The following is a 13,851-nucleotide window of genomic DNA, read 5'->3' as shown; positions in this document are numbered from 1 at the left end:
AATGCTAAGGAAAAACCCAGACTAACAGACCAAAAATCCCAAAACACAATTTGGCAACAATCAATCTAAAATACATAGTACTGTTATTACTAGTCTCTTCGGTAACGTGAATAAAATATTACACAAAAGCAAAAACGTAATAGAGGAACATTTATTATGAACAAAAAAAGAGTGACAGAGCATTTTTATAAAAAGGAATTAAGAAACACACAAAAGCAAAAGAGGGTTTTTTTTAAATAAAAAGGATAAACATAACAGAACCCACAGTCTCCCATGTAGATTGACAATAGAATTTTTCTGAAATCACAATTTAATACATTTTTTTTTCGGAGGTCAAGTTCCTGACCAGGCCCCTTCCACATTGGGAAAGGAATGTAGCCAGCCCTTTTTTATGGCAAGCCGTGAACCTAGAGTGCAAGCCCTGGCTCAAGTTATAGGAAAGCTCTTAATTCTAGTTATGTATATACAGTATATATACTTATAAGGAATCCCATTGTGACATCATGAGGATTATTTTGATACCAAACATGGCATGTTTGTCATATTTGGTCATCTTGTAACATAAAAGTTATTAAAACATGTATTAAAATATCCTAGTGTCATCTATATTTTTACCTAAAATGTGTGTCTTGAGAAGAGGACACTGTTTCTGTCACTATTGTGTTGAGAGGTTATCCCATAAAAATCACTCTCCTGAGAAGTGTGAATTGCAACTGGTATCTTGTTCACCAGATTTAAGTATGAAAAATAATTATTTTCAAAAACATTGCCTTTTTTTTAGATAGTCGTGATAAGAAGTTATAAATAGCATAGAAATTCAGCAGAAAAAGTAAAAATCATGAGGTCTTCATGACATTTATGTATCTATATTACTGGGCCATTGGAATATTAGATGTTAAATATTGTGGATAATGACTAGTAGAATGCAATATGTTGTTTGTTGCAGTCTCTTTTCTGTAGTTTTCAGTAGTAATTTTGCTATTTTCCTTTCTTTCTTTTTTTTTTATCTAGGAATGATATATCACATTTCTCACAAGTATATGTTAGTTTCACATTGTAGTCATAGAAGTTTGAGACAAAGTTTTCAAGCTCTAGTTTATTTCCCTCCCATAGAATTAGTATATCATCCACATAACGTATCCACAAGGATAGGTGCGTATCCATTATTTTTGTATGTTTATCAAACACTTCCTCTAATTCCCAGACTACTAAGTGGAGGCAAGCCTATATGGGGGCACACGTAGTGTCTCCACACTGTTTATAATATTTATTTTCAAAAATAAAAATGTTATTTATCAGAATAAATTCTAGGAGTTCTAGTACAAATTAAGAATGATTTTTATATATATTGCCTCTAGAATACAAAGTTTATTTGCAGGCTCTATGTTGTGGGGAATGGAAGAGTACAAACATTCAACATCTAATGCCACCAGAATTGTAGATTCAGTGAAATTTACTTGATCTACTCTTTTTGAGCACATCTAATGTATCTTGGACGTACCTGGGTAGTTGGTATAGGAAAGGTCTTAAAAATGTATCAACATAATTTCCAATTTGTTCTGTGGCCCCCCTATTCCAGCTATTATTGGACATCCAGGGGGAGGAGTGATATTTTTATGTATTTTTGGCACAAAATATATTGTGGGAGTTATTGGATATTTATTGAAAAGTGCATTCTTTTCACTATTTTTATTATGCCCTTTATCTAAAAAATGTTTGTAGTGCTTCTTGCACTTTTTGTACAGGGTTACAATTTAATATTTCATATTGCTCCTGATTGTTTAGTTGCTTAAATGCTTCTATCAAGTACTGTGATTAATCCGGAATCACAATATTTCCACCTTTGTCTGATGGCTTAATTACTATATCTCTTTTATGCATCAACAAGTACAATTCTTGTCTCTCATCTTTAGTTAAGTTATCTGCAATGCTATCTGTCAAATCTATTTTTAAATATTTTTCAACTAGATCTACATAAATCTGTACATTAGGTACCTGGCATACTTATACATGCACTTTGCTATTGTTTCAGAGTTCAAAGTTTCTTGATGTATTGTATCAATACTACATCCCTCTGTTTATAACTCAATTAGCTCTTTTAAATCTGTTTGATCTTCTACAGTTATATTGACCTTATGTTTTGCATTATTCATTGATTTATTTAAAACAACTTTCCTTGCAAAAAGCTGAATATCTTTAACAAGAGAAAACTTATCCAAACCAGCAGTGGAATAGAAGAGTAACAAAACACTTATTTCTGCCAGATTTAGTTTATATTCAGACAAGTTTACTATAGTATTTTTAGCTTGTTTATATAATCTTATTTGTTCTTGCCTTTCTGTTACCCCTTCCATTAGTTGTTTATGTCTGTGAATATTTCTGTTTCTTGGACCTATTTCTGTGCCTCCTGATTTCTCTACTTCTGCCTTCTCTTTGTGTGCTTTGTGGGTCTGGGTCCCGTTTTTTTGTGTTTTTTTTTAAAGAAAAAGCTTCTTGTTTTTATAATTCTCACCATCACTATCTGATGTCTCGGATTCTGAAAAGGATTTTTTTATCTTTTTATCCCTTTTTTAAAAAAAGTATAGACCCTATTTTGAATGTAGTCTTCTTGGTCTCTGCTGTATCTACGTGTTTTACATTGTTTTTCTAAATGCAACTTGTCTAAATTTGATTTTACATCTTCTTGCAGTTTTTAATGTGTCACATGTGCAACCACTATGCATATACATAGCACTGGTTCTGGGTTGAGCTGACCTGCATCACCAATCATTGCTTCATGTAAGGCTACAAGTCTTTAGCGCTATATCAAGACTGTATTTAGGAAGAACGCAAACTGGCAATGCACACAAGTTGTGTTTAAAGAAAACACAACACACTTTGGAAATTGCATAAAATGGCAAGATATTTAAGGCTCTTCTATCATATCTTGTTTTATGCAATGGCAAGGGTAACATGACTAGTGCTAACACAAATTACAAGGCACATTCTATTTTAACATTCTTCTTCTTTACTTTTGAAAATAAGATGGACAAAACATTTGGAAGTGTTTTTTTTTTTTTTTTTTTTTTAAACAAAGGACTCTTTTTTATGCACCAGGGAATTTAAATAGATATTTTTAATATTTTGAATAAAGATTTGTATTTTTATAACTAAAACTACCTCTGTGAGTGGTTATTTAACACACATCCTGTATTTATTTTTTTAAACAAGTTTTCAAAAAAACGTATTTTTAACGTTGTTACAAATATATATATATATATATATATATATATATAGGGGTCTATCTATCAAGCTCCGAATGGAGCTTGATGCCCCGTGTTTCTGCTCGCCAGAAACAACAGTTATGAAGCAGCGGTCACAAAGACTGCTGCTCCATAACCTGTCCGCCTGCTCTGAGCAGGCGGACAGACATCACTGGAAATCAACCCGATTGAGTACAATCGGGTTGATTGACACCCCCCTGCTGGCGGCTGATTGGCTGCGAGTCTGCAGGGGGCGGCGTTGCACCAGCAGCTCTTGTGAGCTGCTGGTGCAATGCTGAATACAGTGAGCGTATTGCTCGCCGTATTCAGTGAGGTCTGGCGAACCTTATCCGTACTGTCGGATCAGGTCTGCCAGACCTTGATAAATAGGGGCCATATACTGTATATATATATATATATATATATATATATATATATATATGTGTGTGTGTGTGTGTGTGTGTGTGTGTGTGTGTGCTGACCCTTGCTTAGAGGCAGAGCGGTAGATAGCAGCAGTCATACGACCGCTGCTTCTTATACTGTGATCAGCACTGCAAAGGCTTTATAGCGACGTTCACTGCTTATTATGTGACCTATGATACAAGCTTGACTGATGACCCCAGATTTTTGTATAGAGCTCTGCAGTCTGCATGGCAAGTGCTTGCCCATCAAAATGTACAGCCACTGACACACACTCACATGTGCGCCTGCACACAGTCAGTGATAGGCGGTATAATCTGATTACAATTATTTACAATTCAAAAAACATATTTCAGTCCTTGTATTTCCATCATTATTTGCTTTACTGGAAATTTTTCAATTGCAAAAGCAAAATTACAGTAACTAATCTGTCATTCATGTATATATTTTCCATCTGTGAGTTTGTCATTTTGTCACTAATTATTTGTCAATTAATTTATTCATCACATTGTAAACAGGACATGCATTGTTCAGATACTGTTTTCTGGTTGACTCCTGAGCACTAGAGTGATGAAATATGTTATGGAAAAGCCCTTTGTAAGGAATTCTACAGAATATTGGTCCAACACTTAACATCACCCTCACCAGATGTCTGAACTGAACCGTAAGGGGTGAAATCACTCTGCCCTAACAAGATTACATCTGCTAGATAAGGTCAGGGAGCGATCTTGTTTTATATTCCTTTCAGCAATGAATTGTACATTAAATCTATACTTGATTTATGGCATTAGAAAGTTTTGCAGCCACGCTTTTTAATGCACACATTCGGTCACAGCTGAATCGCTCACTAATGTACTGTATTCCCCAATGAGACGCCAATTTAATATCTGTGCCAGTCTCCGCACTGACATCCTAGACTGAAATCTAATAAAGATTACATTTTCTTTCAGCATTGTGTCCTGCTATTGTCATTCCAACAACAGCTGCTCTTCTTATAAACCACTGAATTTATACCAATTTATATGTCAGATGGACCGTGCAAATATTCAGTCCAGAAAATAATGCAAGTGAGAAAATGAGCTCACATCTGCCTCATTAGTATATATTGTATTTCCTTTACATATAGTCTTTGTTCTTTGAACTGTCTTCAACAATTGTTCAATGCCCAGGATGTCTACCCCTTACCAGAAAAAAAAAAATCAGGTCATATTTTTCATCAAAAAATAGTGCTTATTTTGTTCAGACCACGAGTAATTCCTTTCAGTACCTAAATGTTATGTAGTTTATTATTTATCAGATATTAAGGCAGATGCAATTAATTCATAATGCAAAAATTATTGATGCAGAAATCTAATATAAATTCACTCTAGTAGGTAACAATTGGTAAATGTAAAAACTCTGAATTATTTAATTAAACTCATTTAGTGGATTAGTTACAGCAGGTTGGGGTGGGAGCTACCATATTGTCTGCGGCTCAGTTAACAGACAGAATTATTTTTTTTAACTACGCAATAAATTGTCCTTCTAAGCAGTTGGATATGTAGCCTCTGAGCTAACAGTGCCGCCACAAGGATAAACAATCCCTGAACATAAAGTATCACTGGCGAAAGCTACAGAGCACCTGAAATGTGGTGACATCACCAGAATATACACAGCAACTGAACAGGGAACAGCACTAACAATGTATGCAACATCTTGATCAGTGCAAACGAATTAAACTAGAATTTGTATATGTATAATATATATATATATATATATATATATATATATATATATATATATATAAAAATAATGAGGTAGTGATGGGGAGTTGAAAACAATTACAGCAAATGGGATATTAATGAATTAGGAACATTTTTACATTTGGCTGATATGTTAAATTAATGCACCTTCTCGTGAAATAGCATTAAACACATTAAAAATACAATTGTTTACATTTAAATTAAAGTCAACATTAAATGCATGTTTATAAAAAAAAATCCAGGAAAAAGTAAAAGAAATTAACTGATAGTAGATAAAATTTCTAATGAGGGCTGGAAGTCATAGTTGTAATATAGGCATCAAGCTAGCCCAGTAAAGTAATCACAAGTAACACAAATTGGAACCATCAGTGGGATGATTATAGTTCTTCTAACTGAAATCATATAATCATATATTTCATTCTTTGTTTCAAACTTCTATAAAAATGTGATAGATTATTCACATCTATATAGTGTATAATCTCTGCATTGAGTACCATCTACAACTTATTTTTTTCAAAGACGCTTCAGTGTCATTGTTTAAACAGATAGGCTCCTCCCATTTTTAAAACTGCAACTGTATGATGTTCTCTGCCAGGGAACCAGTCTGCTTGCATTCAAAGTCAGCTAGGCTGCATACAACACCTATGTACACTAGTAATAACTTGTGCTTCCCCCCCCCCCCCCCCCCACGAGAGCAGGGATTGTCTGCCATCTTAAGCGCTTAAAAGCTGGTTGTGTATCTTAATATAAAAGGCAATGGACTTGAGCTATAGCCCACAAATTTAGTGTCTTTAAATGGTAACATTTATTTCACCAAACACATTACTTCATATACTACTGGTCTATTCATCATAGCATCACTATTGGCTTCAAAGTACTTAAAAAATGACACCTCTTCATTTGGCAACAAAAATTACATTAAAACCACAGCTTTACATAACTGATGTTCTCATCATCATCATCAATGGCCTGATTGATGCTTTTTTAACATAAGTTCCATTAAGTATGGTAAATGGGATGAGTCTGCAGAAAGAGCAGATCTTCTTACCTTACCACCTTCTTTTAATACAAAGGGAATATTTATCAATTTAAATATTCATTTTAGGTGCTGGTTTCACTGCACAAAACCAGCTATTTCAAAGGCAAATATAAACGTAAAGCAACCATTTCCAGTACTATTAATATTCTGCAGCTGGCATAAGGTTAATTATAGCTTTTTTGTGTAACTCAGGTCCCCTTGTTGTCCATTTTTTATGCTGTTAACTTCCGAATTACAATTTTTATATTGTGTTTCATTATTTTTCTTTAAGGGACATAATACTCATATGCTAAATTACTTGAAACTGATGCAGTATAACTGTAAAAAGCTGAAAATATCACCTGAGCATCTCTATGTAAAAAAGAAGATATTTTACCTCACAACTTCCTCAGCTCAGCAGAGTAAGTTCTGTGTAAAAAGTTATACTCTGCCCAGCTGCAGGTAAAAAAAAATAAAATGAAGAAATGAACAGCAGCCAATCAGCATCAACAGTGCTGAGGTCATGAACTATTTTACTGTGATCTCATGAGATTTCATAGTAAACTTCCTTAAACTTAAAGGGGAATGAAATGAGTGTTCATGAAGCTCATTTCCTTAGCTGTCCCGGGACAGACATACTGATTTGCTGCTTAGAAGTCTTTTACAATGGGATGTGGCTACTGAGGAACTTTTGAGGTAAAATATCTTTCATTTTTACATAGAGATGTTCAGGTGATAATTTCTAGTCAGCTTTGTACAGCTATGCTGCATCTTTTTCAAGTGCTTCAACATTTGGGTATCATGGCCCTTTAACAAAACCAGAAGATTTACAGGACTGCACAGGAAATTCTAACATTGAAGCATATACAGGTTGTGAACAGCAGTAACATACCAGGAAACGTATAACCCTTCAAATAAAGGTGTTAACATCAGGAAATCTTTGTGACCCCATTTATGAAGCCATCTACTGACTAATCAGCTTTATTCGCACATCAAAGTCACAAATAAATGATAATTTAAATGTGTGAAGCTGTCATCGCTATATAAAAACATTAAAGGGATAGTCTAGTCAGAATTAAACTTGATCATGATTCTGATAGGGCATGTAATTGTTAACAACTTTCCAATTTAATTTTATCTTCAAATTTGCTTTGTTCTTTTGGTATTCTTAGTTGAAAGCTAAACCTAGGTAGGCTCATATGCTAATTTCTAAACCCTTGAAGGCCGTCTCTTATCTGAATGCATTTGACAGTTTTTCACGTCTAGAGGGTGTTAGTTGATGTGTGCCATATAGATAAACATTGTGCTCACATCTGTGGAGTTACCTAGGAGTCAGCACTGATTGGCTAAAATGCAAGTCTATTAAAATAACTGAAATAAGGGGGCAGTCTGCAGAGGCTTAGATACAAGGTAATCACAGACGTAAAAGTATATTAATATAGCCATGTTGGTTATGCAAAACTGGGGAATGGGTAATAACAGTATTATCTATCTTTTTTTTTTTTTTTTTTTAAATAAAGATTTTTATTGAGGTTATGTAGATAACAAACAATAAGCAAAAGTTCAGTGGCATGTATACATAGGGTACAGTGATAATTGATGAGCTTTTACAGTCATACAAAAAGAATGGCATTACCATGTACATAACAGCGTATAATTAGAAAAACAGTAGAGTACCTTTGTATGAAACAATGAATATGTATATGGAAACCTCATAATCTATTTTTAGTAGGAAATGGAAGCACCTCAAAAAGACTAGCATACCACTCATGGGCCTATGTACTTTAAATGAATAGGAAGAGGAGCTCTAAAGGTACATACGGTCACTTTTGGACCTTAGAATTAAGTTAATATCTTATGACGAGCTGAGTCACATGCAATTATATACAAGAACAGCAGTACATACACTAATATTATATGTCAGAAGTAATGACAGTATAAATCATTGCATAAAGTATTTCAAAAAATAAAATTACATAAGTATGGTTAGAACTCTCGCCTGGAAATATATACAGTATGAAACCTCATATTTCAGGATTTAGGGCTAGGAATACCTATACCAAGCAAGGTTCCACTCAACTGACTGATCAAATAGGCCACAAAATGTACTTATGAACAATGAACACATCTGTATCACCATCTAATAAATGAAATAAAAGTAAAAAGAATAAACTAACATTGCCCGTCAGTGAAGCTCTTCTAAACAAACATAGTGAAGTATACATAATGGGGCAAGATTATCAAACTGTTCATACGCAAGTATTAAACTGCTCTAGTCAGGACTAGTAAAAATATAAAACCCCCTGTACTATGCAAACACATAAATAGAGACTACCTTAAGTAAACAAATTAATGTACTATATAGCAAAAGGCGAGTGTTAATGAACAGTGTTGTGTCAGGTAGTTAATATATGTTTAGACCATATCTAGTGTTCTTTTCTTATGAGCAGGCTATAGTGCTATCTTCAGATAGACATTCCTATATGTACATTCTAAATGAGCTAGTGCTGAGCAATGTATCTAACATGAAGGTAACAGTGGATAGAAAAGTTCTAAGGCTTTAGAACCGAACCAGTGGGGCAATGCAGTCCAGCTTCATCCAGCACAGAGTCAATAGTTTAACCTACCCCAACCTTGACAAAAACGCTGGAGCCACAACAAGTCTCTGAACGCAAATGGAGATGAGGTAAAGTGTGACACAAACAGTCCCACATTATTATCAGGTGTGTTGTGAGAGGAACATTCGGCCCCAACAGACATGCAATCCAGCTCCAAGACAGGTAAAATGAGGGCTCATGTTTAGCAGGCCGCGTACTAGCGGTGTCGGCAACATTGGTGAGAGCTTGAACTAGAGCGGTATTCTCGCTCGGATTCACCTGGTCTAGGCGAGCCTCCTCTTTCATTACGGACTGCTCTTGATTCGTATGCGGACCCAGGGTACACACCAAGGTCTCTCTGGACACCGGGTCCCCTCGGCTGTGTTCTGTCAGCGGCAGGAAACTATCCACATGGGCATCTGCTGGGCCGTGAGCTGCTACGGGTACACACTGTTCTGCGGGTCTTACGACTGTATGGAGACCGTAAAGTACAGTTTGTATGGCCTGGCAGTGACGCTCCATAAGCTGCAGCATGTTGCGCTCCCACTTGTCTATGGCCTCCATCTTGTACTCTAGCTCTCCTGTGCAAACTTTGATTTCTTTGCTGGTAACCGTCAGTCCCAGCTAGGGAGATAGGGATTGGGAAATGATCAGCGTATATCGCTGCTGGTCCTGTATCTGCAGGATATTAGGGAGGGCGAGATGCAGGCTGAGGTCGTTAGAAGGCCTCCGCTACGCACCGCATCTATGAGGTCTTCCGGGCTGAAATCTAGTTGTATAAAGATATCTTGCTATTCAGAAGCTTCTGGACTGTAAAATAATGCTAAATAATAGTTCAGATGTAAAATTTCAGAGCAGTAAATAGCGGTTTTAACTGCTCATGTATTCAGCCTTAAAGAAAAGCAGCCATCTTGGTTGCTGTTTCGGCACGCCCCCCGTATTATCTATCTTTTTAAACAATAGCAATTCTGGAATAGACTGTCCCTTTAAGGTTTGCTGTACATTCTCACAACGGTCATTTGAAATACCCTATGAATCCTATTTTTAATGCTGACATACCCTTGTGCACCAACCAACTAACCTATTTTCAAAGTTATGAAAGGGTCCCAAACTGCGAACTTAATAATTTCAGCATCTTTTGATTCACAAATATCAAAGAAAACATCAGGAAGGCAAACTGGCATCTTGCAGAGCTCACAATTAATGGGTTATATAAAGAGCCCCCACCAATATGACTTATCAATTGGTTTATCCTTTTATAATTATTTGTAATTATAAAATGTTGGAGTAATTATTGATGGCTTCTTAGTAGTGGTGTATTTAGGTTTTGTGCTGCCCTAGGCACTCAAAACTCTAAAATAAATGTAAGCTTCTTACAAATATAACAAAAAAAGGAGCAGCCCCCACTCCAATCTGCCACCCTAGGCAAGTGCCTTGTTTGCCTAGGCCAAAATACGCCCATGGTTCTTAGATATAACATTATTTTAAAAGTAGCAAATTTATATCAACCTTGGATTCCAAAGGTAAAAAATACTTTATGATTAAAAGGTATGCAAAAAAATAATTTATTATTGCACTTTTGGTTGCCTATAACTTTAAGGTCAATTCCAATCTTTCCAATTTTATTTTCTGAAGCAAATAGACATTTATTTATTTTTAATCATTAATAAAGTTATCACAATCTTTCAGAGTTAAACACAGCTGAAATTGTTAACTCACACAAACTACAATCTCCATATCAAGGGAATACAGCACCAAACTACAGAATATAAAACAGGGGGCTGTTTTGGTGGTATCTGCTTGCAACCTCACCTGGTTCCATGGAGGTTTAAAAAAAATTATTTTCAAAATCATAGAACTACTATGCTGTATACAAAAAGTGGGCCTAAGTATTATGCAAAGACACACCTGCCTCTCCCTTTCTCTTTGCCTATGATCTCCCCAGGAGCCCCTATATGGTTTATAGCCCAGCCCAATACATATACCAAAATAAAACTCTTATAAATATATACTGAAGCAGAATCTTACAAGAGCAGAACTTTGGTCTAAACTTAATCTATTCAGTTGTTATTGTAATGCCCTGCAAGACGCAAAATAAGACCGGAAAGCCTAATAACTCGATGAGCCATTATCTCAAACCAATGGATCCTAAATCTGACATTACTGGAGACACAGCGGCTACCAGCCGGGCTTCTTCTATTTACCAAAATAACCTAACAGAAAACATGCAGCCCCCATTTGTTACCAAAGAGGACATACAACATCTGTCCTCAAAGGAAGATATCAAGGTAGTGCTTCATGAGATGAGATCTTTATTCGGAGATCTGAGAAAGGATCTGAGTGCACTAGACCACAGGGTTCTAACGATGGAGGAACAGCATAAAAATATTAATACCAATCTCAAGGCCAATTCTACAGAAATACAGAATCATACAGAACACTTGCACTTTTTGTCAGAGAAAATGGAAGATTTGGACAATCGCTGCAGGCAAAATAACCTCAGATTCAGAGGCATCTCAGAGAAAATACACCCTCCGGCCATTGAGGGGTATTTACAGGCCTTGTTTAGAGTCATGAAAGACGCTCCCTCCACTAAGGAAGTTCCCAAAGAGAGGGCGCACAGAGCTCTTAAGCCCAAGCCCCCCCCAAGGCACCCCAAGAGACATAATTGTCAAGTTCCTCAGCTTCAGGGATAAGGAGGAGATCCTAAAGTGTGCTAGAATGAAGCACCCAGTTCTTCATGCGGGAGAAGAGATTCAGATATTTTCGGACCTATCCCCCACCACGCTCCAGAAGCGCAGAGAGCTGTCCCATGTCACCACTCACCTCCGATCCAATAAGGTCCAATACCGCTGGGGATTCCCGGTCTCAATAATTGTTAACTATAACAATAAAGTCAACATCTACAGACCAGGCACGGACCCCCAGCTGTTTTATAAAGAACTGAATCTGCGTGGACACACAGATAAGCAACAGGAAATTACTTCTGGAAGAGCGGCAGACGAATCTCCAGAGGACACCAGGGACTCTAGCCCCTAAAGATAGATGAGTAACATCTTTGCCTTCAGAGACTGTATTTTTTATTTTCTTGACTCTCTTTAAGGGACTCTATACCCCAGGGTAGACAAGAGGACAGATTAAACTAATATATTTGTTACACTATGAAGCCGAGAGGTCTAGTTACCCAGGACTACTTCATAGAATGTTAGGTTCAACAATAGCCAGCAAATGTATGCATAGTTAACAAGCACATGTTATTTACGTGTTATAAGTTATGTGTTCATGACCACAGGTGCCTCAAATGTTTTAGGTGATTTATATAGCGAGAAATGATAGATAGATAGATGTCATAGTTGCTCCATTTATAAGTAGCATTACAAGTTATTGTTAGTGTTAATGAGTAGGGGTTTTATCATCAAAAGTTTAGTTGTTATGCATGCTCCCTATGGCCCTTTATATAGAAAAAGCAGTAATCAGGAGTACAAAATGCCTTCACTCCCCTCCATCGTGTTTAATTATTATTTGTTATTTGCTGAAGTTGGGTATCCTACCCCTATTAGTCTAGGTTTCTACTTAGAGAAGTGATACATCACTGTATATTATATTGCTCTGTGAAACTGTCACTTCTTTTATTTGTTATAGTACTAAGACATTCTGAAACTCTCTTTTCCTTCACTCTTTTCTTTCTCTAGCCCCCCTTCCCCATCTAACTAGTCTTTTTCCCTCTCTACCTACCCCCCCTTTTTTTTTCTTCTCTCTCCCCCCTTAGCCCCCTCTCCATTGTGCCAAGATGCAAGCCAAGGTCAGTAGATTCCAAGATCACTCGCTCCAAGTGACATCTATCAATGCCATTCCAAGATCACCCGCTCCAAGTGACATCTATCAATGCCAAAGGTTTAAATAACCCTGGAAAGAGATCAATCGCCCTCAGGGATCTAAACAAATTAAATAGTCACATCCTAATGTTTCAAGAAACCCATTTTCAAAAGGGAAAATAGCCTAAATGGCATAATGCTCAATATCCCACAGCTTACTTTGCATCAGGTCCAAATAAAAAAGCAGGTGTAGGCATACTCATCCATAAAACACTACCACTACAAGTAATCCATATTGAGCGGGACCAAGGTGGAAGATTCATTCTCTTGAAGGGCACTTTGTATGGCCATCACATTACATTACTTAATATATATGCCCCCAACTCCGCACAGTCAGGGTTTTTCAGAAAAATCGCCAACTTAATACTGGACTACTCTCAGGGCGTGACATTCCTGGCTGGAGATTTTAATTTGTCCCTCGACCCCTCTCTTGACTCATCTAGGGGATCTACTAGCACTGCCAGTGCCACATTGAAATCTATTAAAAACACTCTTCAAAGCCTCACTCTTCATGACATATGGAGAACCCTCCACCCCCTAGATAGGGACTATACTTTCTATTCTAATCCCCACAACTGCTACACTAGGATAGATCACATTTTTACGGACTCTCAGGGTCTCTCAATCACTGCCAGGTGCGAGATTGGCCCGATCACTTGGTCGGACCATGCTCCTGTAACGTGCCACGTGCTGTGGCCAGACATTCCTACCTCGACTAAGATCTGGAGATTAGATGATCTGCTACTGAATGACCCAATACTGTTAGAATCAGTACACAAAGAAATACACAAATATTTTACAATCAACTCGCACTCATCCACTTCTCACCAGGTGGAATGGGAGGCACATAAAACAGTGATCAGAGGGTTACTAATAAAACATAAATCTAAACTTAACAGACAAACTAGGGAAAAACATGCCAATTTATTACATAAAATCGGCTCCTTAGAATCTGAA

Source organism: Bombina bombina, chromosome 1 (genome assembly GCF_027579735.1).
Source record: "Bombina bombina isolate aBomBom1 chromosome 1, aBomBom1.pri, whole genome shotgun sequence".
Classification (NCBI taxonomy): Eukaryota; Metazoa; Chordata; class Amphibia; order Anura; family Bombinatoridae; genus Bombina; species Bombina bombina.
The sequence above is the reverse complement of the archived record's forward strand: the minus strand, read 5'-3'. Positions refer to the sequence as shown.